Genomic DNA, 27,249 nt, shown 5'->3' on the forward strand with positions numbered 1-27,249 from the left:
GGTGTGCAGGAATTTCTGCACCACTAGGTTCAGGACGTGGGCCAGACAGGGGATGTGGGTGAGGTTTCCCCGCTGGATGGCGGCAACCAAGTTTGCCCCATTGTCGGCCACCACCTCTCCGACTCTGAGGCCTCTGGGGGTCAGCCAACTGCTCTCTTGCTCTCGGAGCTTGGCCAAGACGTGGTCTGCCGTCAGCTTGTTCTTGCCCACCGTGACCATCTGCAGCAGCGCTTGGCAGTGGTGGGCCTTCACGCTGCTGCTGAGGCGGGGTTGTTTGGCGGCGGATGGAACCGGATCAGAGCTGGAAGCTGCTGCACTTCCCCTGACCCTGCTGCGGGGTGGCACCACCCACCGGGGTGATGATGCTGCTGTCTCCTCTTCACCCCCTTCCACCAAACTGACCCAGTGCGCGGTGAAGGACAAATAGCGGCCTGTCCCGAAGCGGCTGCTCCATGAGTCCATTGTCACATGGACGCGCGCACCAAGCGCATGATCCAGCCCACGCTCCACGTTGGCCTTTACAAAGCGGTGCAGTGCTGGGATGGCCTTGCGTGCAAAGTAGTGCCGGCTGGGGATTGGCCAATCCGGCGCTGCGCACTGCAGGAGCGCACGCATCCGGCTCCCCTCCTGCACAAACGAGTACGGGAGGAGCTGGGAGGACATGGCCTGTGTCAGCAAGCCGTTCAGCTGGCGTATGCGACGGCTGCCGGGAGGCTGAGCCCTGACCACAAAAGAGTCACTCAGCAGGGTCTGGTGGTGGGGGCGTTTTAGGCTTGCACGGGAAGCTGAGGAGGGAACAGAGGAGACCACTGAGGAGGACTGGCTGCCTGAAGAGGCCTCAGTGTCAGCAGGAGTGGCAAAGGTTGTTATAGTGCTCTGACCTCTGCAAGGGCCAGCGCCAGCTTCCTTCAGCCTCTTGAATTCCTGATGCTCAGGTTTGTGCTTATTGCCCAGATGATTTATGAAGCTGGAGGTGCCATAAGTGGAGGGGTGAGACCCTCTGCTCAGCTTCACATGGCATAATTTGCACGTAACATACTTGCTATCCAGTGAGGGCAGATGGAAAAACTGCCATATTGGGGATTGGTGTTTTCCCTTACGTGGCTCAGAACGGGATGCTGCTGTGGATTTTCTGCCGGTGGTGGTTAGGGCCTGGGGTTGAGTGGTGCGGCTGGTGGTAGTCGTGCCACTGACAGATGGAGCAGCAGCCTGCGGGTCACGTATTCCATGCCCACTGCTGCTCCTGCCAATCCCTGAAATGCTCAACCTGCGTGCCAGACCCACTGACTCCTCCTCCTCAGAGTCAGAGCTGACATGCCCCTCCGGTCGCTGGTAGTCCGGGTCCTTCACCTCATCATCAAACTCCCCTTCATCAAACTGCTGGGATGATGAGCCCGCATCAAATTCCTCTTCTGCTGACACATCATGGACGGGCTCCCCCCCAACAATTACTGTCAGCATCTCAGACTCTTCTGAAAAGCCAATTTTGCAGAGAATATTTTCTCTAGGGCTAGGGCTGGTGGTGGTGGTGGCCTCACTGTCACTGGCTTGCTCCTCGTCATGCGCCATCTGCTGCATCACAGACGCGGCGTCCTTCTCCTCCAATCTGCGCCGCTGACCCTGCTTGAAAATGGACGCAACACGGTGCTGCGTCTCTGCAGCGTGACTGCCAGTGGGTAGCGGCGGAATGCCTGATGCGGCAGAACTGCTGCCAGAGGCCGTAATGTTGCTCACTCTCCTTCCGGCCTTTCCCCTCCCCCGTCTCACACTGCCAGTGCCAGACATAGTACTGTACAAGACTCACTGTCACTGATGAGTCGACGTCACAGATGATGTGTGTGGGGTACTTGGTGCACTTTTATTATTGGCGGCGGGCTTGGAAATGATCAGCAGATTGACAGACAGGAGTACAACAACTAAACACACTGACACTGCTCACTCAGTCAGCAGCAGCACAGCAGCAATAATCTGTAGTACTAGCACTGTCTGCAACTACACAATACAAAACCACAGTAGCAGTAGTAATAGCAGCCCAGCCAGCAGCAAGGAGCCTGGAGTGTGTGCACACAGACACAGCACACACAAAGACACAGGACCTAGTAGCAGGCACAGGCAGCGCAGCTGCTGCAGCTGAAAGACTGACTGACAAGACTGACTGACACTAACAAATTACACAGACTAGCTAAGCTAACTACAACACAGTACAACAGTAAAACCAGAAGGTGTTTTAGTGTTAAAACGCTGGGTTATCACTTGGATAATGTACTTGCTTCAGCCAAACACACTGGACAACCTATCACAGTGGCAGTCACAAAGCAAGGACGAGATTCTTAACATGGCCCCCTCCTTATATACAGGAGGGACTGGCCAAGGTTCTCCTCTGTGATTGGGTGCTTGGGCTTAGGCTGGGAGCGCTCTGATTGGCTGAATGACGTCATGGACATAATGTCCATGGTTACAGCACCCGGATTCGGATATCCGACCGGTATCCGCGGGTATCCGGGTTATGAGACCAACTATCCGCATAGAGCTATCCGGATTCCCATCCAGCTATCCGGAATCCGGATCCGATCGGATAGGCCTAAAAAGTTCGGATATCCGAGTCTATTCGGATATCCGGTATCCTGTTGAGCAGCACTGGGTGAGAGTGCCTGGGACCCCCGCGGCCCCCCGGTTGTATGGGGGCAATGGGAAGCCTCCTCGTGGCGCCCCTGGATAGTGCTGTATAGCATGAACTAATTCCCGCAGGGCGATTGTTTTGCGGTTTTTGGTTTTTGACCCTGCATATTTAGGCATGCGAAAGCAAATGCTTATTTGCATGAGCAATGTCTCGTGATTAGCCAATAGGCCAAATTTGCAAAGCCAGATTTGTCAGGTTCACTTGGTTGATGCACACATGTTCTTTCTCTGTTGTAACTACCTATTAGCCTGCTCACCCTCCCACCATGCTACCTACCTACCTATTAGCCGTCCCACTCTCCCACCAGGCTACCTACCTACCTATTAGCCCACCCACCCTCCCACCAGGCTACCTACCTACTAGCCTGCCCAACCTCCCACCAGGCTACCTACCTATTAGAGCGCCCACCCTCCCACCAGGCTACCTACCTATTAGCCCACCCACCCTCCCACCAGGCTACCTACCTACCTATTAGCCCGCCCACCCTCCCACCAGGCTACCTATCTGCCTACCTACCTATTAGCCTGCCCATCCTCCCACCAGGCTACCTACCTATTAGCCCACCCACCCTCCCACCAGGCTACCTACCTACCTACCTATTAGCCCTCCCACCCTCTCACCAGGCTATGTACCTACCGATTAGCCTGCCCACCCTCCCACCAGGCTACCTACCTATTAGCCTGCCCACCCTCCCACCAGGCTATCTACTACCTATTAGTCGCCCACCCTCCCACCAGGCTACCTACCTATTAGCCCTCCCACCCTCCCCCCAGGCTACCTACCTACCTACCTAGCTATTAGCCTGCCCACCCTCCCACCAGGCTACCTACCTATTAGCCCGCCCACCCTCCAACCAGGCTACCTACCTACCTACCTAGCTATTAGCCTGCTCACCCTCCCACCAGGCTACCTACCTACCTATTAGCCCACCCACCTTCCCACCAGGTTACCTACCTACCGACCTATTAGCCCGCCCACCCTCCCACCAGGCTACCTACCTACCTATTAGCCCGCCCACACTCCCACCAGGCTACCTACCTACCTATTAGCCTGCCCACCCTCCCACCAGGCTACCTACCTATTAAACCACCCACCCTCCCACCAGGCTACCTACCTACCTATTAGCCCACCCACCCTCCCACCAGGCTACCTATCTATTAGCCCGCCCACCCTCCCACCAGGCTACCTACTAGCCCGCCCACCCTCCCACCAGGCTACCTACCAGCCCACCCACCCTCCCACCAGGCTACCTACCTACCTATTAGCCTGCCCACCCTCCCACCAGGCTACCTACCTATTAGCATGCCCACCCTCCCACCAGGCTATCTACCTATTAGCCCACCCACCCTCCCACCAGGCTACCTACTAGCCCGCCCACCCTCCCATCAGGCTACATACCTATTAGCCTGCCCACCCTCCCACCAGGCTTCCTACCTACCTATTAGCCCACCCGCCCTCCCACCAGGCTACCTACCTACCTATTAGCCCACCCACCTTCCCACCAGGCTACCTACCTATTAGCCCGCCCACCCTCCCACCAGGCTACCTACCTATTAGCCCCTTCCCACCCTCCCACCAGGCTACCTACCTATTAGCCCACTCTCCCTTCCTCCCTGGCATTTGTCAACCACCCACTCTCCCTGGCATTTGTTTATCCCACGGACCCACCCTCCCTGGCATTTGTTTAACCCATGGACCCACCCTCCCTGGCGTTTGTTTAGCCCATACCAACCAACCCTACCTGGCAATTGTTTAGCCCACCCACCTTAAGTGTCCAGGCGCAGACAGACCGAAGACCATTGATCCGGACCGATCAAGCAAGCAAGCACCATGGTCGGACTGTATCGGTAAGCACTGACATCTTCTGCAGCACTTTACAGAGTACATAGTCATTTCATTGACTGTCCTTAGAGGATCTTACAATCTAATCTCTGCTATATGTATAGTAAGTAGGATATCATTTTTTATTAGGAGAGTGGGCTTCATTCAAAGTTTCCTGTTGATGTTCACTGTCAGTGAATTACTAACTGCTGCTAAGTTCATGAACACTTGGCCATGCTCATGACCCGTCATTACCGCGCCCACTTTCCAGTACACTGACACGCGCGCGCCACAGGTCAGCTACCCCTGCAGTGGATCTAGCACTTGCATAGCACCCGCAAAAAAAAATCTTGGAAAGCCACCCCTGTTTACAATCCACTGTCCTGCCTTCTCACTGCACCTCCTGCCTTCTAGCTTACTCACCCTCTATACTAGGTTCCAGTCAGGTAGTCTAGATTACACACTGCCACTGCAGACTACACCATCTTTGGCTAGTCAGTCCTAGATTGATTTGAATTTGCTCCATTCAGCTCCACACTGCAGTCAGAAACATCTGATTTGCATGCTTGTTCAGGGTCTATGGCTAAATGTATTAGAGGCAGAGAATCAAGGGCAGCCAGGCAATGTGCATTGTTTAAAAGGTAAAAAATATCAACCTCCATATCCCTCTCACCTCAGGTGTGTTTTCAAGTATAAAAGACAGAGCCTGTCATGTTATGCCCTGTCTTGATGCAGGATTGGGGTTACGTTTTGCTTTTGTTCAGTAACCTGTATAATGCAGATGTTACATGTATGCATTAATAAATATTTCTGGGCCTCAGGGAAGCTTGCCGTAGACTGTATTGGTAAATATATGCAATGTGTAACCACACCCAATTTAGTTATGGCCACACCCACTTTTAACTGCCTGTCAGGGGCCCATAATTGGTATTTTGCACAGGGGCCCACTGCTGGCTGTGTCCGCCACTGAATCCCACACCAGTATCCTCAGAACTGGTCCCACGCCAGTATCCTCTTAGGAACTGGTCCCACACACCCGCCCAACTCCCGGGGTGGAATGGCTGTAGACATCCTTTGCAATTTGTATTGCATAGGCTGGAAACACGAAAATTATTTTCTGAAACAAGAATTTTCGGCAAACAGTGCCACATACAAAATGGCTGCTGGGGAATGCCCGAGTGTCAGAATGAGTGTTATTTCACACGAATGGGTGGGTCCCGGGGACCAGGGCACCTCCTGCTCTTGTCACCTGGACCCACCATCTATGTGAAATATGGCTGGTTTCGCCACTCTAGTGTGGCCTCCAGCGTTCGGGGATTTCCCAGTGGCCATTTTGATTGCATAACTATTTGCCGAAATTTCTTGTTTCAACTGCAAAATGTTGGTGTTCCCAGCCTCTGCTATACCGATGCAGAGGCTGACTGTGACCATTCAGTGGCAGGAGTTCGTCGGTGTGGGAGGGTGGTGGGATGTCCTAACAGGATACTGGCGTGCGACCACTCCTGAGGATACTGGCATGGGATTATCGCAAGGTAAGTATCCCTGGTTAATCTATGACAATAAAGGACTTTATTCATTGTCGTGTTTTTATTCCTTTTTTTTTAACTCTTTGTGGAAATGGGTAAAGGGTACTGAGTACCCCTGTACTGATTTCTCCTGGGGAGGGGGTGGCCTCCGGGGATCCGCTTGTTAAAGGGGACCCCCGGATGGCACCATGAACCCCCCAGGACATCGGCGGCCCCCACCTCCTCCTGGGGCACCAGACGTGGGGAAAAGCCCCTTGTCCATGGGTTGGACAAGGGCTTTGGGGGAGAAGGGGAGGCTTGGCTGCCCCTCTCCTCCAGACAGAGACCCCCCATGGACCATGCGGGCTGGTATAGCTCAGGGTGCGAAGCCCCACGTGGCCGGGACTCCGCATTCTGGCTATCCCAGCCTGCATGGGGGACAAGGGGTTAAGGAGGCTTGGGAGGGGGGACCTCATGCTGTCTGTTTTCATGAAATGTATACAATATGTATACAGAACTCGGAATGCAGTAATCTGTACTGCAGCAGTGTCATTTTACACAGTTTAAAAACATTTTTCCTATGAAAATTTGAATTCGATTTGCTCAAAAACTATAAGGTCTTTTCACAACTTTTTTTTTTTACCATGTTCCTACTCATCTGCTTAACATACGTGGCAAATTTCGTGATAATAGCATCTTTGGAGGCTTTACAATTAACCACGAAAGTTGGTACTATTTAATTCAATAGAAATGCACTCAGAACACGAAAATTCGGAACACGAAATTTGGTTTTCACATGCGGTACACTGGATTTCAGCGAAATCGGAATTCAGCTGTTCCGATCAGCCCTAGTGAATAGATCCCTCTCTAATCAGATTTGGTTGGAAAGGGATCTATCTGGTGATCATCTACAAGTATATGGCCACCGTGTGTGTAGATGTGTAGTTTGTAAATGGTGTTTGTGTGCTGAGTGGGTATGTGATTTGATGTTCTCTCCCACTCACCCATGCCAGCCAGCACCCAGTGATTTATTGAAAGGCAGTACCCAGTTATTGATATTCCCACCCCACCAGCACCTAGCATTTAACCCTCCCTCCCACCCCACCATTACATCATCATTACAATCAATTCTTGATGAAGATGGTGGTCCCAAGGACAACAACAAAATAAAGTATTACAACAAATTAGAAAGCAGAAAACCGAGAGCCCAATATAGTGTAGTATGTTTTGGAAGGGGGAGATTAACTGTAAAGTAAGTATTATACTTACAAACCAGGGTTACCGCATAGGCAACCACTGAAGATGCAGGTGGAGAGATTAGACCTGTCCCCAATCAGGGTTAAGATGTCGCTCTCTGTCGATAGAAGAAAAAGGAGGGTGTATCACCCTTCCACCAAGGGTGGATAACTTACTTTGTAGCGATGCACAGAGGTGCCAAAAGAGTAAAATATGCTAAAATCATCTAAAAACGTTCAGGAGGCGCTGGTGGACCAGCCACTCTAAACAGACACGATGCTGTCGATATAGTTAATACAATTTATTCACATACTCCTAGTGATAACTGGCAGTTATCACTAGGAGTATGTGAATAAATTGTATTAACTATATCGACAGCATCGTGTCTGTTTGGAGTGGCTGGTCCACCAGCGCCTCCTGAACGTTTTTAGATGATTTTAGCATATTTTACTCTTTATTACAACAAATTGTATACTGTACTTTTTGGAATGTAAGACACACTTTTTCTTTTTCAAAACTGGGGGGGGGGGGGGGAGTGGGTGCGTTTTATATTCCGAAGATACCACACTTACCCACCCTGCTGCCGTTCCTCCTCTCCCCTTGCTCTGGCTGCAAGCACTTACACTTTCGGCGGGCAGGATGGGTTACTTCCCTGTGCACTCTGCACCCATGTTTGTTGTGTCTTCTGAATATAAGATGGGCAGCAAGGTCAACATTTGCAAGGAGTTTGTATGTTTTCCCTGTGTGGGTTTCCTCTGGGCACTCCAGTTACCTCCCAAAAATATACAGTTATGTTAATTGGCTTCCCCCAAATTGGCCCTAGACTATGATATATGCACTACACGATACATACATAGACATATGACTATGGTGGGGACTAGATTGTGAGTCTCTTTGAGGGACAGTTAGTGACAAGACTACATATTTTCTGTACAGTGCTGCATAATATGTTGGTGCTATATAAATACTTAAATAAATAAAAATAAGAAATAAATCAAATGCACCAACTCCTCCCCTCCCCAATGTTAGGGAAGAAAAACATGAATCTTATATTCTGAAAAATGTGGTAATTAAAGGCACTTCTTGATTTTGATTGGCCCAGTTCCAAGCTGCAGAGTTTTAAGTAATATGTGTGCAGGGAACACGACTCACTACAATGATTTTGAGTCATCTTCTAAATCATCTATGGATTTACAGCAATGAAATACATTCTGTGATGTCTAATTTTGGACAAGCTAGAGTTTATAGGATACATTAGAGAACCTCTCAATAATTTGTCTCAACATTTTAGTCTGTGGGTAATTTTTAAATGAAATTCTTAAGTTCCAACCATTTGTTTGTGACTATGGGACTGATTAAGCAAATTTAACGCCTGTTTCAATGATTTTGCTGCCTTCGCTTCAAATTAATAGCGTGAGCAAGGTTTTCCCTTAATTTTGTGGCTAAGTATGCGCTTAACTTACCACATTTGCATAATTAGCAAATGCATTAACGTTCTTTAAACTAGAGTGATTCATCTAACTTTAACAACCACTGCATCAGCTAGTATATGGCACCTTTTCCTTTGCACTCCACGGGTCTGCTTGTCAGTCCCTTCAGGAGCTAGTGTTTAACACAATTCCCTGGATTCATGCATGTGGTTTAAAGGATACCCAAAGTGACATGTGACATGATGAGATAGACATGTGTATGTACAGTGCCAAGCACACAAATAACTATGCAGTGTTCTTTTTTTTTCTTTCTCTGCCTGAAAGAGTTAAATATCAGGTATGTAAGTGGCTGAATCAGTCCTGACTCAGACAGGAAGTGACTACAGTGTGACCCTCACTGATAAGAAATTCCAACTATAAAACACTCTCGTAGCAGAAAATGGCTTCTGAGAGCAAGAAAGAGATAAAAAGGGGAATTTCTTATCAGTGAGGGTCACACTGTAGTCACTTCCTGTCTGAGTCAGGACTGAGTCAGCGCATTACATACCTGATATTTAACTCTGTCAGGCAGAGAAAGAAAAAAAGGAACACAGCATAGTTATTTGTGTACTATATGCATAGGGTTATCGTGCTGCAGGCTCACAGTCCCAAATGGATGCAACACAGTTCAGTGAGAGAATATTCCATCCAAAGGCCACCAGAAACAAACACTTTAAAGGAGACAAAAAAACTTCATAGGGCAATACTGTAGGTTTCAAATGTTCCCGTCACCACGTTCACCTGTGAGACCAATAACCTTCTCCCGCAGAGTACAACACCCCATGAGTGACAGGCACCCCCCCCCACTTATCCAGCACTCACCCAGGAGACCTCTAGGATAAGAGGTATATGAATCACTTTTGGGGGGTTATATATTCACTGGCAGCACAAGTTTACCAGCCTTTGAGCAGCATGTATGTCCGCAGGGTCCCTCTCAGACCTCTGATCAGCCACACACTAAAACTCAAAAGGGGGCAACCATAGTGTGATACTATTTATTAAAAAAGGATTAAAAACAAATATTGCACTCACAATGTTTCAGAAGTTACAAGCGTGTTCCCGGGACACCGCTCCCACTGCATCAGCCTCTGTAAACATAGAAGACACTAATCCGCGCCACCATTCTACCCAACGTTCCTTGCGGACATACATGTGAACATACATGCTGCTCAAGAAAGGCTGGGGAACTTGTGCTGCCAGTGAATATATAACCCCCCAAAAGTGATTAATATACCTCTTATCCTAGAGGTCTCCTGGGTGAGTGCGGGCTAAGTGGGGGGGTGCCTGTCACTCATGGGGTGTTGTACTCTGCGGGAGAAGGTTATTGGTCTCACAGGTGAACGTGGTGACGGGAACATTTGAAACCTACAGTATTGCCCTATGAAGTTTTTTTGTCTCCTCTTTAAAGTTTTTGCTTCTGGTGGCCTTTATATGGAATATCCTCTCAGAGAACTGTGTTGAATCCACTTGGGACTGTGAGCCTGCAGCGCGATAACCCTATGCATATAGTATATATAAGTTAAGTGACTATGTTGCTGTCAAGCTCTACAATTTAAAAAGACATTTTTATTATTTTAGTAATTTGTATTAATTTTGTAAATCTAAGCGTTGTATCTTTCTGGAATATAGTTGATTGTGTGCTTGGAACTGTACATGCACATGTCTATCTCATCATGTCACATGTCACTTCGGGTATCCTTTAAGACAGGTGCAATAATATGACAACACTGTCTCAAGCTACTGACTTGGAACTAACTAGTATGCAAATGAGGTGCTCTGACTGAAGTCTGATAACACTAACTGTGTGTTTGTTTCAAACACCACTGAAGTCAAAGAGATCAGCAGGACAGCTCAGAAACTGATGTTTAAAAGGAAATAAATAAGGCAGCTTCCATATCCCTCACATATTAGGGTCCCTTTAAAGGCCCGTACCCACTACACAATTTTTCTGATGATTTTTCTGCCAATTTTTCCAACAACCCATAATTTTTTGAGCGACAAGCGATGGTTTCCTCAATGACGTGACATGGGTACATGCGCACGACTACATACACAACTCCTAGTCCTAACAATGATGATCATCATGACAAATCCGATCTTTAAGATCCCTGACGACTCCTGTGCAAAGTACCATGATCACTTGAACTCTCGTTCGTGCCTGTCATGTGCTGGCACATGGTGCCTGTCAGCAGGATGGTTTCGGGAATGCTCGTTGTCGTAGAACATTGCGGGGATCCATCTTCCTGAGTTGCGAAGTAAGTATTCAGCTTTATTCAGCTTTAGGCTGCCTCTCTGCCGGCATGCATCTGTGAGACACAATGCTGGCACTTGTTGCTGTTCTTGCATTGTTGGATTCGCCCTCCGAGTTGTTATGACTCCGAGGGGAATAGTATTTAGCGTTGCTGAGAATTTTAGCAGTCAATCGGTGCACCCTGCTCCCAACTTACTGGTGGCAGAATGATATGTACGCCTCACTGATGCCCAACCCTAACCCCCCCCCCCCAGATGACCCCCCCCACCATGCCTAACCCTTCCTTAATGCCTAACCTTAACCAACCCCAGCCAATGCCTACGCATAACCAAACCCCCCTCTCAATACCTATATCTAATCAACCCCTCCACTACAATATCCGCAAATACCAATGCCTAATACTAACCTACCACCCCCACCACAATCCGCTCCAATATAGCTGCTCCCTTTGTGGCTGAAAACTCCCTCTTTTTGCGCTAATTGATAGGCCACTGATGCTCATCCCAGTCCTGGGCCATGCGGTAGCTGCAGATTAACTGTTTGTAGCAAACACCATCTATCATAAAGTGGCATATGTTGTAATAATCTTGCTTAAATGGCAAAAAAAATGTCTACTAAGCATGATCAAGGGTCATGAGTGAGAAAATGATCTGCAAAAATGCAAAAACACAGGGAGGAGGTGGGCAGGATCTACATGAAAAGATTGCCTGGTGCCCCTTCCACTTTCTCACTACTCATATGGGTGATAATGAAATACGAGTAGAAGTTTGTATCAGAGGATATAACACAGATTTGTATTCATTCTAACCAAACTGTATCTGATACTGGCACAGGAATTCACCATTGCAAAATCAAACTGCCACTTAATTAAAAAAAAAAAATGCAAAAATAGTTACATCTAGTGTGTTGTAAACCACCAATCTAAAGGTGAAATTGAAAAAAATAAGTTCTCTTTTGTTTTGTTCTCTACATTTTAGTTTCAAAGATTTTATTATTAAAAAGATAATGGACAAACAACAGTTTCAAAAAATGTCCCCACCCAGGGAGCCAGAGCAACTGCATATATAAACAGGCATGGTAAAATGATCAAACTAGGAACATCTTGTTCTCTACTTTTTAAAAATCTGATCATCACTTTTATAATGACAAAAGATTTTGTACATTTAAACGTATTTTCTTTCTTATACATCCTTGGAAAACTATTTAGCAATGTTAAAAACAGTCAACTTTAGAACATCTATGTATATGTTTATTGCAGACACTGTATTATCCCGAAGAAGCAGGCCAGGACCCGTGAAATGCATTGTCCTTTTATGTGCTTGAATGAATAAACAATTTTTCCAATAATATTGGTTTGTTCTTCTAAAGAGGTAAGGTACACCACCACCTCTCATTTATACTTATTGTTATTAGTCTGTATACCCAGGAAGCTTCCAGTGTTTGTTTGATTATCATGTCAACTACTTATTTTCTAAATATCATGATTACTGACTTTGATCATGGGTTTTGTGCTGAAATTGATGATAATATAATAGTGACAATCGCTATTAAAGGTGGTGGTTTCTTCAGCTGGCATTTGACATTCTGAAAAAAAGTTCTGTTATTATTATTTAGCAGAATAGTCTTTTACACTTTTTATTAATAGACAACTAGAATGCTCATTTGGATTCCATGGAATTGACATTTCTGCATTTCCGATCGGAAATTGGCATTCTGAAAACATCGTATTTCTGTAGAAATCTGATTTACCGCATCTTTGTAATTTTAGACCAATGAGAACTTGGAAGAATTGGACCAATCAGATAATGCAGAATTTCTTCCCCAAAAAACAGATTACTACGGTAATTTTAGACCAATCACAAGATTCAGTTTTTATGATTTCTGAATTCCGATTTTCTCTTTTTTTTTTTTTTTCATTTTTTGCATCCTCTGATGCAAAAAAAAAAAAAATGAAAAATTCAATACTCCTCGTAAATTGGAAAATCGGAAAAAACAGACAATTGGAAAAATGGAAAATTGGCATTGGTGGAAATTGGAATTTCCACGGAAACAGAAATGGGCATTTCTGACCATCCCTAAGTGTTTAAATAACAGTATCTTTCTTTCTTTCTTGTTAACTGCATATATCTCATTTGTTTCTCTTAATGACAACTTTTTTTTCACAAGTTGGATAATGGGGAATCCCTTATAACCGGAGATGCTTCCAGAATCATAATGGGCTTCTTCCGTGCCTTTCCTACCACCAGGCTCTCTTGAACCTGCAGGGGTGGGAGTGAAAAGAGGAGCATGAGTCAGGTAATGGCTGCTACAATCAATACCCATGAAGAAAGTCTTGTGATTGTTCTGTCAGCTCCGAGGCTCTTCCAGACCTACGTTCAATAAACACATTAACTGTGAATTATGTTTCTGCTCAAATGATAAAGAAATTTCCTAAAACGGGACTGAGTTTAATATATATTTATACAACTGTAAGTACATCTCGTAAACCCCACAGCATCTGACATGGAGGGCTGCGAGGAAACAGCGTTTGATCTGCATGCATCTCATTCCACTTCAAATGTTCTCTCTGCGGTGAAAGTGTTAACAAAAGAGCTTTCTTAAAGATCTCGGTGTTCAAACCTGCTGAGGATCTGCCGTATCAGAGAAAGGAAGTCTACAAATTTTCTGCAAACTACAGTAATCTCCCCCAGGAACGGAGATATAATGCAGGTTTACAGTAGGTTTATTCAGCTTCTGTTCAGATTGATTATATGTTTTTTTTCGAGGATATGTAAGATTTCCCAAGACAAGTGACGGCTAGACTGCCTGTTAGAGAGCTGTTCTGACAGAAGCACAGGTGCATGTGTGTTTATACAGATGCACACTTCTGTATAATTACTTAATCCGATCCTGCAAAATGCACCTGCAGGTTTAAATAAACACGCGGCTTATTGCTATTGTTGGCGCTCTGACTCTCACACAGCCTCTGATATGATTAGTGATAGTGATGGGAACTGCATCTCTCCATTGATATATGCTTCATTTTCAGTAGCTTACATTTCAAATGTGTTAAGATATGCAAATGTTTTAGAAGTCTGGTGCCTGAAACTATTGTTTGTGATTATTTTGGTTTGACAGTTTAGGCATAATCTCATTGAGTTCAGGAATAATCATTGTTGTCAACTGAGCAACCTGTTCTTTTCTTTGAAAAGGGGAGGCTAGAGAAAAGCAGAAGATGAGGCGTGCATTTAAAGGCGCCACAAGGAAAAGATGGGTGCAAGGTATTGCCAATAGTAGAATATTGGTAATTTTACAGATATTTTACTAGTAGGATTATTATCAATATTTTACTATCACCTATCTCATCCCATTCTCACACTAACCTTCCCTGCATTTATGCCTAACACTAGTCTACCAACATCTATGCCTAACACTAATCTCCCCACCTACACATAACACTAATGTATCCCCTACCTACACCTGACCCTCACACCACTCCTGTCCTCGCCACTATGAAGTGAAAAAAATAGATGCTCCATTGCTGCTGCTGACACTATTTTATCCACTAGAGTTCTGCTACATAAAATAGTTGATATGAAACGCGTATGTATAAAAATAGCAATCAGTATAAGCCATTTTGACCGACTGCTATTTTTACACGTACGAGTTTGCTGGATATAGCCACTAATCTAATGGAATGGTTATTCTGGCTGGTAAAATGGGTGTCAGGAAATGCTATAGAATATCAGTAATTTTACCAATATTCTGCTATCCCCAATCCTCAATAGTAAAATACTGGTATTATACCAGTATTCTCCCACTATCTCCCACTGTAACCTAATTCTCACGTGAATCCTCCCTTATCTACACCTACCATTAACCTCTCCCCACCTACTCCTAACACTAACCTTCTCTCTATCTATGCCTAACAATAACCTCCCACACCTACTCCTAACACTAACCTTTCCCCTTAAAGCCATTAATTAATGCTTCCATGAAGCCGCAATTTACCTGAGCAGCTGTAAAACCACTAATTAGAGCACCTACAGTGGCTATAAAGCAGTAATTATTTCCCCAAAGCATTCAAAAGTCGGTAATTCCAGCTGCAGTAAAGCCATAATTTACCAGAGCATCAATAATTTAACAGAGGGGCTGTAAAGAAGCTAATTAGAATTGACTGAAGGCCGTATTTTAACTAAATGTTCATTTTTTTTAATGTATTTGATACTCCACTACTGACCCTGCCACTAATATAGATCCTATGATGCTCAGCACCAAAGTTTCCACCACTATCTTCTCAGGCGCTTTAGCTGGTAATTCAGAATTATCAGAATCAGAATCAGAATCAGAATCATTTTTTTTTCGCCAAGTAAGTTTGCACCTACAAGGAATTTGTCTTGGCAGTTGCTTAACAAACACAAACAAAAACAATACAAGGACAGACAGTGTGAATATTACAAGTTAAGGACATTATAAGTATATTTGCAGTAAGCAATGTGAGAATTGTTCATGTTTATCTCTGTGCTGATTACTTTCAGTCCTAGCAGCTCTAACGTGGTTCAGCATTAAGTATGGCTACCGCTTGTGTAAAAAACTGTTCCTGTGTCTAGAGGTTTTGGTAGCGATTGACCGGAATCTTATTCCTGAAGGCATGCACTGGAAGATGAAGTGAGCTGGGTGAGAGGGGTCAGAGGCAATTTTGGTTGCTCTCTTTCTGCACCTGCTAGTGTAAAGATCCTGCAGGGAAGGTAAGCTACAGCCAATTATCCTTTCCGCTGATCGGATGATGCGCTGCACCCTCCCCTTTTCTAATGCTGAGCAGGAGCCGAACCATACAGTCATAGATGATGTTATGGTGGATTCGATGATTGCAGTGTAGAACTGCACCATTGGATTTTGAGGTAGGCCAAACTTTTTCAGCTGCCGTAGATGGTACATTCTCTGTTGTGCTTTCTTGACAATAGTGGCAGTGTTGTTGTCCCATTTTAAGTCGTTTGAGATCGTGGACCCAAGAAACTTGAATGACTCTACTTGGGTTATTGTAGATCCATTTATGGTTAAGGGGAGGTGCTGGGGGGGAGATCTCCTAAAGTCTATTATCATCTTCATAGTTTTGAGAGCATTTAGTTCCAAGTTGTTGCTGCTGCACCAGGAGGAAAGCTGTCCCACCACATGCCTGTATGCAGACTCATCCCCATTTTGAATGAGACCAACAACTGTTGTGTCGTCTGCAAACTTCAGAACCTTAACAGATGGATCTGTGGAGGTGCAGTCATTGGTGTAAAGTGAGTACAGCAGTGGGGAAAGCACACAGCCCTGGGGTGCACCAGTACTGACTGTCAGAGAGCTTGATGTGAGGTTACCAAGTCTAACACGCTGTCTTCTGTCGGTTAAGAAGTGGCCTACGGTGGCACCCATTTTTCTGTGCCCAAATTACATACTTCGGGCTCAAGAACAATAGCTGTTCATCATTAGCAATTGAATGGGACAAATTATTGATAAAAAATAGAGGGGTCCTAGAAAAGGACTAAAATGGGAAAAGGTCGAGAAGAGGTAGAGAAGACAGAAATGGCTGTATCCCACATCTGGAGGTTAAAGCTTTATTCTCTGTCTCCAGTAAGTTTACTAAGTACAACTTGAATAATATGTATCTCCTCTGCCCACGCTTACTTGACAACCTATCAATAGTCATATCCACACTACCTATCAAAATATGCTGTATTGATAATTATGTGGCTCAGGTACATGTTCAGGGCAAAAACATTGGTGGCTGGGCATTTGGTATTAGGGAAAGAATGAAGTCACAAACTGGCACCATGTCTCTCAATCTGAAGCATTAAGTTCTGGGCCAAATCAATATTAAAAAGTAGAGCCAACCCAAGATTGAGACGGCACACTACTATAGGGGACTCTTTCTTGTCATACAAACCATGAGGTATAAAATACTGGCTCACAAAGATAACACAAGGAGATTTGGTGTTGACATTAATGATGGTGATGGCTCCTGTGACAGCACCGTCTTCCTCCTAAATGTCATCTTCTTCCTACTAAAGATAGAGGAGGCCAAGGGCCTGCTAAAGCTCTGTGCTACACTTAGAAGTGATCTGTAATTATCTACATGCATGGAGTGTACCAGCTTTTGGATCCCAGGTAATAAGTGGGCATTGAGGGAGCACCAAGGAAGGTTGTAAGACCTTAAAATGCTTTTTTTCTTTACATATTCCAACTATTCTTTCATATTTTCATGAACAGTTTCCAGTTTCTGCTGAAACATTGATGCAGTGAAACTACACTTTCTCTCATCTTTACTGATGACTGATGGGCCCTTCTCTTGTGACACATCACTAGGGAAATATCACTAGAAAGCAGTTACAGTTAACACCATTGATTCATGACTACTTGAACACAGCAGCTTGGTCCATCACTGATGACTGCATTTCAGAAGCTATTCATCTACCAAGCATTCTGTTTGCTGGTGATAGAGCAAGACTATTAACTCTATCACATTACTGCATATAGGTGATTCACTTGTTTGCAGACTGTTAATAGTGAGGGAATTGCCCATGTCTTATAGTTTTAAGTACTAAAGAGAATTTAATTAAGCCTGTGATGGACACATCACTTAAACATTCATCTCCATCAGAGCGTCTCCACTAGTAGCACAGGTATAAATGCAAATTATATTGTTTTAGAATAGAACATTTACATATGTCAATACTGGAAAGGTGCCAAGGCGTTGAATAAATCTTTCAGTAAACTAGATGGATGTAATTATTTGCTTAGCTTAACCACATTAGAAATTATCTTCAATAGCAACCAAAGCGTTTTTTTTCTATTTTCCACCCTAGCCATTTTAATCCATTTTTTCTTTTCCAACAGTCATTAGGACTTCTAATTCTTTGAACTTCTCCATGGCTCCAGTATCCTCATCACTTTCACTCACTAACTAGAAAGGATTTGTTTAGCAATCAACTTGTAATGAGTTTATCCCTCTTCGACATTTTTACCCAAGGGGTATTACTAAGCCATTACTGCATTTTGCAAATGACTTTTGCAGTTGACAGATAATCTTCAATCCTTATGTGCTAGAATTCCACAGCAGCACTCATGGGGTAATGCTTAAATCTATTTTTCAGGGCCTATTAATGTATTCCTCCCAGTTACAGGCACAGCTGCATTAACAAGTAACCTGTGTGAGAGAATGGTCCATCTTACATAGCAGTCTGTAAAGGGTACAGCCTTTGCTATAATGTTGGTCACACCCAATTAGGATTCATACATGAACTGTCAGATAAGTAGGCTTGTGTAGTGCAAGTACTGTATTTTTTTGGACTATAAGACTCACTTTTCCTTCCCCAAAAGTGGGGCAGAAAAGTCACTGTGTCTTACAGTCCAAATGCAGGGAGTTCCTGACTTGGGAATAGAGTTGGGCCGAACCTCCGATTTTAGGTTCGCGAACCTGGTTCGCGAACTTCCGTGGAAGGTTCGGTTCGCGTTAAAGTTCGCGAACCGCAATAGACTTCAATGGGGATGCGAACTTTGAAAAAAAAATAATTATGCTGGCCACAAAAGTGATGGAAAAGATGTTTCAAGGGGTCTAACACCTGGAGGGGGGCATGGCGGAGTGGGATACATGCCAAAAGTCCCCGGGAAAAATCTGGATTTGACGCAAAGCAGCGTTGTAAGGGCAGAAATCACATTGAATGCTAAATGACAGGCCTAAAGTGCTTTCAAACATCTTGCATGTGTATACATCAATCAGGTAGTGTAATTAAGGTACTGCTTCACACTGACACACCAAACTCACCGTGTAACGCACCGCAAACAGCTGTTTGTGTAGTGACGGCCGTGCTGGACTGGTGCGCACCATGGCGAGAGTGCAGGTTTTGGTGGCTTTACAGCCCATATGGTCGCCTGGCTGATGTAGCTGAATGACAGAACAGTGACTGTCCAGCTGATCAAATTTGGTCTGACCACAATGAGGCAACGACCTTATTATCGTGTGTGTGCCCCCCGAGACACTCATCTAGGCGCCGGTCATTGCTTCATTGTGATTTCACTTCACTAAACAGAACAGGTATACAGTGGCGGGTTCACAGAACAGGTATGCAGTGGCAGGTTCACTGAACACAACAGGTATGCAGTGGCGGGTTCACTGAACAGGTATACAGTGGCGGGTCCACTGAACAGAACAGGTATGCAGTGGCGGGTTCACTGAACAGGTATACAGTGGCGGGTCCACTGAACAGAACAGGTATGCAGTGGCAGGTTCACTGAACAGGTATGCAGTGGTGGGTTCACAGAACAGGTATGCAGTGGTGGGTTCACAGCACAGGTATGCAGCCAGACAGGAACAAGTTAAGCCTAACTAATCTTTCCCTGAGAGACAGTCTGCAGCAGCTCGCCCTACTCTCACTAACGCAGGCAGCACACGAGTGACCGTAATGGCCGCCGCTGCCTGCCTTATATAAGGGGGGGTGGGGCTCCAGGGGCTAGTGTAGCCTAATTGGCTACACTGGGCCTGCTGACTGTGATGTAGAGGGTCAAAGTTGACCCTCCATGTGCATTATGGGGCGAACCGAACTTCCGCAAAGGTTCGCCTGCGGGACGCGAACGCGAACCACTGAAGTTCGCATGGAACCGTTCGCAGGCGAACCGTTCGGCCCAACTCTACTTGGGAATTCCTGCCATGCAGAGGACACAGGACGACACAAGGGGCACAAGGGGGCATGAGGTACACAAAGGGCATAATCCACAAGATGCCCCTTCACCATGGACACACCAGGTTTAGTATTCACTTTTCCCCTGGGTTTTGTCCTCTAAACCTAGGTGCGTCTTATGGTCAGGAGCGTCTTATTGTCCAATATATACGGTAGGTTCACACACTACACAGCCCTTGGTGATTTTTTTTTCAGAGGGCTCCACTTAAAGAGGAAATTTTATTGAGGATTGAACTTCATTACAATCAGTAGCTTATACCCCCTTTCCTAGAATAAAGCCTTAACTTTTCTTGAATAGATCATGGGGGTCTGCATGGCTGATATTGTGGTAAAAGTAACCCCTGCCTCAGTGTGATGTCATGGCCATGCTCCTGACAGTTTGCTGTCTGTGAACCTTGTTGCATTGTGGTAAATAATGCAAGCAATAGCCTCCTCTGTGCATAGAATTCTCAGTAACAAACATTCTGTACAGATCACCTGGCAGAACTATAGATGTCACCCCCAGTGATAAATTTCAGAATGTAAATCAGGAGGATGTTTTTTACACCGGGCAAATGCTGATTAAATAATCTATAAATTAATATTTTTTAAAAAAAAATAAGCTATTTTATTTTTTATATTTTCCCTACAGTTCATCTTTAAGCACTACATTTTTGTTCAATATGTGAGTGCACGTTGCATTTTGCTAATTTTGTGCTTCTGTATATTTTTAGCTGTCCAGTATGTATGGGGTGAGTAGTACGTACTCTCTTTACATGCTGAGATGGGCTCCACATGGTGACAATAGTTACTTAGAATATCAGTAATGCTGTATATTATTAGTGGTATTCTACAAGAAGCTTCCCTGCTACCTATGACTATGACTAACACTAACTCCCTATCTAGATGCATGGAGTGTACCAGCTTTTGGATCCCAGGTAATATGTGGGCATTCAGGGAGCACCAAGGAAGGTTATAAGACCTTAACCGCTTGAAGACCCTGGGCTTTAACCCCCTTAAAGCGGACCCAAACCAAACATTTTTTTAATTAAAAATATTTAGTTGCACCTCTCTGACACATACAAAGATAAATAAACACTCCTTCAAACCTATGATCATTTCAGTGCATGCTTTTCACCGTTTTCTTTTTATAGCTAGGGTTATACTGGGGGCAGCCATTAGCAATTCCTCCATTGCCAGACACCATCTACTCCACCAGTTTGCCGGAAAAATCCCGGCAATTTGAAAGGAAGGGAGGGTTTCCTCCAATAAATGTAAAATATTTTATATTTGTCATCATGCAGCTGAAAAAAGGCTGCTATTTATTATTATAATTTAGAAAATAGATTTTATTTCTGAAATCTTGTATTTTTAATTTGGGTCCACTTTAAGGACCAGGCACTTTTTTTCCATTCAGACCACTGCAGCTTTCACGGTTTATTGCTCGCTCATACAACCTACCACCTAAATGAGTTTTGGCTCCTTTTCTTGTCACTAATAAAGCTTTCTTTTGGTGCTATTTGATTGCTGCTGCGATTTTTACTTTTTATTATATTCATCAAAAAAGACATGAATTTTGGCAAAAAAATGATTTTTTTTTAACTTTCTGTGCTGACATTTTTCAAATAAAGTAAAATTTCTGTATACATGCAGCGCGAAAAATGTGGACAAACATGTTTTTGATGAAAAAAAACCCATTCAGCCTATATTTATTGGTTTGGGTAAAAGTTATAGCATTTACAAACAATGGTGCAAAAAGTGAATTTTCCCATTTTCAAGCATCTATGACTTTTCTGACCCCCTGTCATGTTTCATGAGGGGCTAGAATTCCAGGATAGTATAAATACCCCCCAAATGACCCCATTTTGGAAAGAAGACATCCCAAAGTATTCACTGAGAGGCATAGTGAGTTCATAGAAGATATTATTTTTTGTCACAAGTAAGCGGAAAATGACACTTTGTGACAAAAAAAAAAAAAGTTTCCATTTTTTCTAACTTGCGACAAAAAAAAAAATGAAATCTGCCACGGACTCACCATGCCCCTCTCTGAATACCTTGAAGTGTCTACTTTCAAAAATGGGGTCATTTGTGGGGTGTGTTTACTGTCCTGGCATTTTGGGGGGTGCCTAATTGTAAGCACCCCTGTAAAGCTTAAAGGTGCTCATTGGACTTTGGACCCCTTAGCGCAGTTAGGCTGCAAAAAAGTGCCACACATGTGGTATTGCCGTACTCAGGAGAGTAGTACAATGTGTTTTGAGGTGTATTTTTACACATACCCATGCTGGGTGGGAGAAATATCTCTGTAAATGACAATTTCATGATTTTTTTTTACACACAATTGTCCATTTACAGAGAGATTTCTCCCACCCAGCATGGGTATGTGTAAAAATACACCCCAAAACACATTATACTACTTCTCCTGAGTACGGCGATACCACATGTGTGACACTTTTTTGCAGCCTAGGTGCGCTAAGGGGCCCAACGTCCTATTCACAGGTCATTTTGAGGCATTTGTTTTGTAGACTACTCCTCACGGTTTAGGGCCCCTAAAATGCCAGGGCAGTATAGGAACCCCACAAGTGACCCCATTTTAGAAAGAAGACACCCCAAGGTATTCCGTTAGGAGTATGGTGAGTTCATAGAAGATTTTATTTTTTTTGTCACAAGTTAGTGAAAAATGACACTTTGTGAAAAAAAACAATAAAAATCAATTTCCGCTAACTTTTGACAAAAAATAAAATCTTCTATGAACTCGTCATACACCTAACAGAATACCTTGGGGTGTCTTTTTTTCTAAAATGGGGTCACTTGTGGGGTTCCTATACCGCCCTGGCATTTTACGGGCCCAAAACCGTGAGTAGTCTGGAAACCAAATGTCTCAAAATGACTGTTCAGGGGTATAAGCATCTGAAAATTTTGATGACAGGTGGTCTATGAGGGGGCGAATTTTGTGGAACCGGTCATAAGCAGGGTGGCCTTTTAGATGACAGGTTGTATTGGGCCTGATCTGATGGATAGGAGTGCTAGGGGGTGACAGGAGGTGATTGATGGGTGTCTCAGGGGGTGGTTAGAGGGGAAAATAGATGCAATCAATGCACTGGGGAGGTGATCGGAAGGGGGTCTGAGGGGAATCTGAGGGTTTGGCCGAGTGATCAGGAGCCCACACGGGGCAAATTAGGGCCTGATCTGATGGGTAGGTGTGCTAGGGGGTGACAGGAGGTGATTGATGGGTGTCTCAAGGTGTGATTAGAGGGGGGAATAGATGCAAGCAATGCACTGGCGAGGTGATCAGGGCTGGGGTCTGAGGGCGTTCTGAGGGTATGGGTGGGTGATTGAGTGCCCTAGGGGCAGATAGGGGTCTAATCTGATGGGTAGCAGTGACAGGGGGTGATTGATGGGTAATTAGTGGGTGTTTGGAGGAGAGAACATATGTTAACACTGCACTTGGGAGGTGATCTGATGTCGGATCTGCGGGCGATCTATTGGTGTGGGTGGGTGATCAGATTGCCCGCAAGGGGCAGGTTAGGGGCTGATTGATGGGTGGCAGTGACAGGGGGTGATTGATGGGTGGCAGTGACAGGGGGTGATTGATGGGTGATTGACAGGTGATTGACAGGTGATCAGTGGGTTATTACAGGGAAGGACAGATGTAAATAATGCCCTGGCGAATTGATAAGGGGGGGTCTGAGGGCAATCTGAGCGTGTAGGCGGGTGATTGGGTGCCCGCAAGGGGCAGATTAGGGTCTGATCTGATGGGTAACAGTGACAGGTGGTGATAGGGGGTGATTGATGGGTAATTAGTGGGTGTTTAGAGGAGAGAATAGATGTAAACACTGCGCTTGGGTGGTGATCTGATGTCGGATCTGCGGGCGATCTATTGGTGTGGGTGGGTGATCAGATTGCCCGCAAGGGGCAGGTTAGGGGCTGATTGATGTGTGGCAGTGACAGGGGGTGATTTATGGGTGATTGACAGGTGATTGACAGGTGATTGACAGGTGATCAGGGGGGATAGATGCATACAGTACATGGGGCGGGGGGGGGGGTCTGGGGGGGGAGGTCTGGGGAGAATCTGAGGGGTGGGGGGGGGGTGATCAGGAGGGAGCAGGGGGCAGGGGGGGATAAAAAAATAGCGTTGACAGATAGTGACAGGGAGTGATTGATGGGTGATTAGAGGTGGGCAGGGGGGGGAAGTTCTGAGGGGTGCTGTGGGCGATCAGGGGGCAGGGGGGGGGGAAATCAGTGTGCTTGGTTCAGACTAGGGTAGCTGCAGCCTGCCCTGGTGGTCCCTCAGACACAGGGACCACCAGGGCAGGAGGCAGCCTGTATAATACACTTTGTAAACATTACAAAGTGTATTATACACTTTGTATGCGGTGATCGTCGGGTTAACATGCGGCGGGTGAGCGGAGCCAGGCGGCGGCGGAGGATCGCGTCACGGATGACGCGATCACTCCGCCCATGCCCCTACAAGGACCGCCGCCATTTGTCAATACGGCGGTCCTTGCGGGGTCTACTTCCCAGCCGCCAAGTGTCAATACGGCGGTCGGGAAGTGGTTAAAGAGGAACTCCAGTGAAAATAATGTAATAAAAAGTGCTTCATTTTTACAATAATGATGTATAAATAATTTAGTCAGTGTTTGCCCATTTTAAAATCTTTCCTCTCCCAGATTTACATTCTGACATTTATCACATGGTGACATTTTTACTGCTGGCAGGTGATGTCACTAGAAAAAGATGGTGCTTGTTTTTTTGGCAGTTGTAAACAGCTGTTATTTCCCACAATGCAACAAGGCTCCCACAGTGTGATGTCAGCACTTCAGTGCTGTGAGACGCTGACATCATTTGTGGGAGGGGTTTCACCACAAAATCAGCCTTACAGAGCACCCTGATGATCCGTTTGAGAAAAGGAAAAGATTTCTCATGGGAAAGGGGGTATCAGCTACTGATTGGGATGAAGTTCAATTCTTGGTTATGGTTTCTCTTTAAAACGCCTTTAAGGGAGATTTTCTTTTAACATACTTCATGTAACGAGCAGGGGATGCGGCAGGCACAGAGAGCAGTGTGACCGCCGCCGCCATCCCTGTCGCTCAGCCGCGGACGCCACGCACGAGACTCTTGCCCGCACAGCATCAGAGCTATGTGTGCGTAGCCAGCGGCGAGACCTTTACGCGTCTCGGAGATGCGTCAGCTGACCTGCGGGTCGGCTGACGTCACAGGGAGCGCTCCTCGCCCCTAATTGGCCGGGCTGGCGGGGGCATGCCTGGGAGTCCCCTGCCAGCATAAAGACAGCGAGCTGTCTGATGTTGTGAATACTTCGTGTTAGCGCTCAGATCTTTGATATTATCTAACTGATTAGACTGTATATTATCTGTGTATGACTCTGGCTCGTTCTGACTATTCTTCCGCTCAGTGATTCTGTACGTCTGCCCATCTGATCTTGCTGCCGACTCTGCCTGTTAAAACCTTCTTGTCTTAGCCTTCCGATTTTGTACTGTATCTGTCTGTCTGTTGCCAACCTGATTAGTCTGACCACTCTACTCCCCCCAGAGGGCCCTGACTCTGGTGAGGGGCTCCGTACTGTTAGGGCCCATCAGCTTCTCTGGTGAGGTATTGCTAAACCTATCAGTACTACTGTTGCACCAAGCACTATACTTTGCAGTAGCTATCACTTTAGCTGTCTAGTATACTTGCATTATTGGTGATTCTGCAGATCACCATATAATCAGGTATATATCTGTATTATAGGTGATACTGCAGATCACCTAATAATCAGAAACAAGACACTTTCTCTTATATTTACTGATGACTGATAGGCCCCTCTCTGGTGACACATAACTAGAGAAATATCACTAACCACACACACACACGCGCGCACACACACACGCACGCACACAGGCACACACACACACCTAACACTAACTTATCTACTTAGGGCTAACACTAGCCATTCTCCCTATGCCTAACACTAACCACTTATCCCTATCATCTCTATCCTAGTCCTAACCTAGTTCCCAACACCAACTTGTATCAGACCCCAACACTGATATCCAGAGCCGTGCCTCTCACTTTTACCAATGTGCAGAGCTCGGCCACTGATAGCTGCACCCTATCTCCAATAGCCACTCACTTTCACCAGTTTGCGGATTTCAGCAACTTACAGCCTCACATACACACACGCACACACACCTCATGGCCCTATTATATGCTTTCTTCTTTCAATGTCTGGATGTCGGGAGTTTATTGCTGAAAACCACTGTTGCTAGCTGCTCACTTCCTGGTTTCACAAATAAAGCACCCAGTGCACTATAGCTGCAGACTTATATTGCAGTCTATGGTGGACCCTAGTGGAGCCACAGCCCCAACTTTACAACGGGGTCCATGGTATGGAGAAGCCTGGTGTAGCCAGCGCCCAAATCAACTGGTTCAGTAAGAGATACCCATACAGTTTTCATTCATTGTTTTTACATTAGACAATTGCATCTTAAAATCTCTCCTTAAAACATGCAGTTGTGAATTTGTTCAAGCAGCTGATTCTGCTTTTTTAAGCCCTATACAGATGCTCAACAGCTGTCTTGGTGGTGGGGGCATCATGGTTTGGGGCTGCTTTGCCACGTCAGGGCCTGGCCGCATTGCTATCATCAAAGGATAAATGAATTCCCAAATTTATCAAGACATTTTGCAAAGGAACTTAAGGCCATCTGTCCACCTGCTGAAGCTTAGCAGAAAATGGGTGTTGCAACAGGAAAATGACCCAAAGCATGGAAGTAAATCAACAACAGAATGGCTTAAACAGAAGAAAATATGCCTTCTGATCTTAACCCCATTGTGATGCAATGACATAACCTCAAGAAAGTGATTTACACCTGACATCCCAAGAATATTGCTGAACTGAAACAGTTCTGTAAAGAGGAATAGTCAAAAATGACTTCTGACCATTGTGCATGTCTGATCTGCAACTACAGGAAACGTTTGGTTTAACCTCCTTGCCGGTTTCTCAGGCCCCGCTGGGCCGATTTTCAATTTTTTTTTTACTGCATGCAGTTTCCAATCGCCGCCGCTCCCCGCCGATTCGCCGCTACCCGCTGCACCGCGCCCCCCCCTCCAGACCCCTTGCGCAGCCTGGCCAATCAGTGGATCGGGATTCCCTCTGTCGTCCCGACGTCCATGATGACCAGGGAAGCCCAGCAGGAAATCCCGTTCTGAACGGGATTTCCTGCTTACTCTGATCGCCGAAGGCGATCAGAGTGGATAGGGGGATGCCGCTTGTCAGCGGCTATCATGTAGCGAGCCCTGGGCTCGCTACATGATTTAAAAAAAAAAATTACAAAAAAGTGCTGTGCTGCCCCCTTGCCGCCAGAATTGTACCGGCAAGGGGGTTACGTTGTTGCTGCCAAAGGAAGTTCAACCAGTTATTAAATCCAAGGGTTCACATACCTTTTCTACCTACACTGAGAATGTTTACATGGTGTGTTCAATAAAAACATGAAAACATTTAATTATTTGTGCGGTATTAGTTTAAGCAGACTGTGAAGATCAAATCACATTTTATGACATGTGCAGAAATCCAAATCATTCCATTATTGCTACTGTATGTGTATATATATATATA

Source organism: Hyperolius riggenbachi, chromosome 6 (assembly GCF_040937935.1).
Source record: "Hyperolius riggenbachi isolate aHypRig1 chromosome 6, aHypRig1.pri, whole genome shotgun sequence".
NCBI lineage: Eukaryota > Metazoa > Chordata > Amphibia > Anura > Hyperoliidae > Hyperolius > Hyperolius riggenbachi.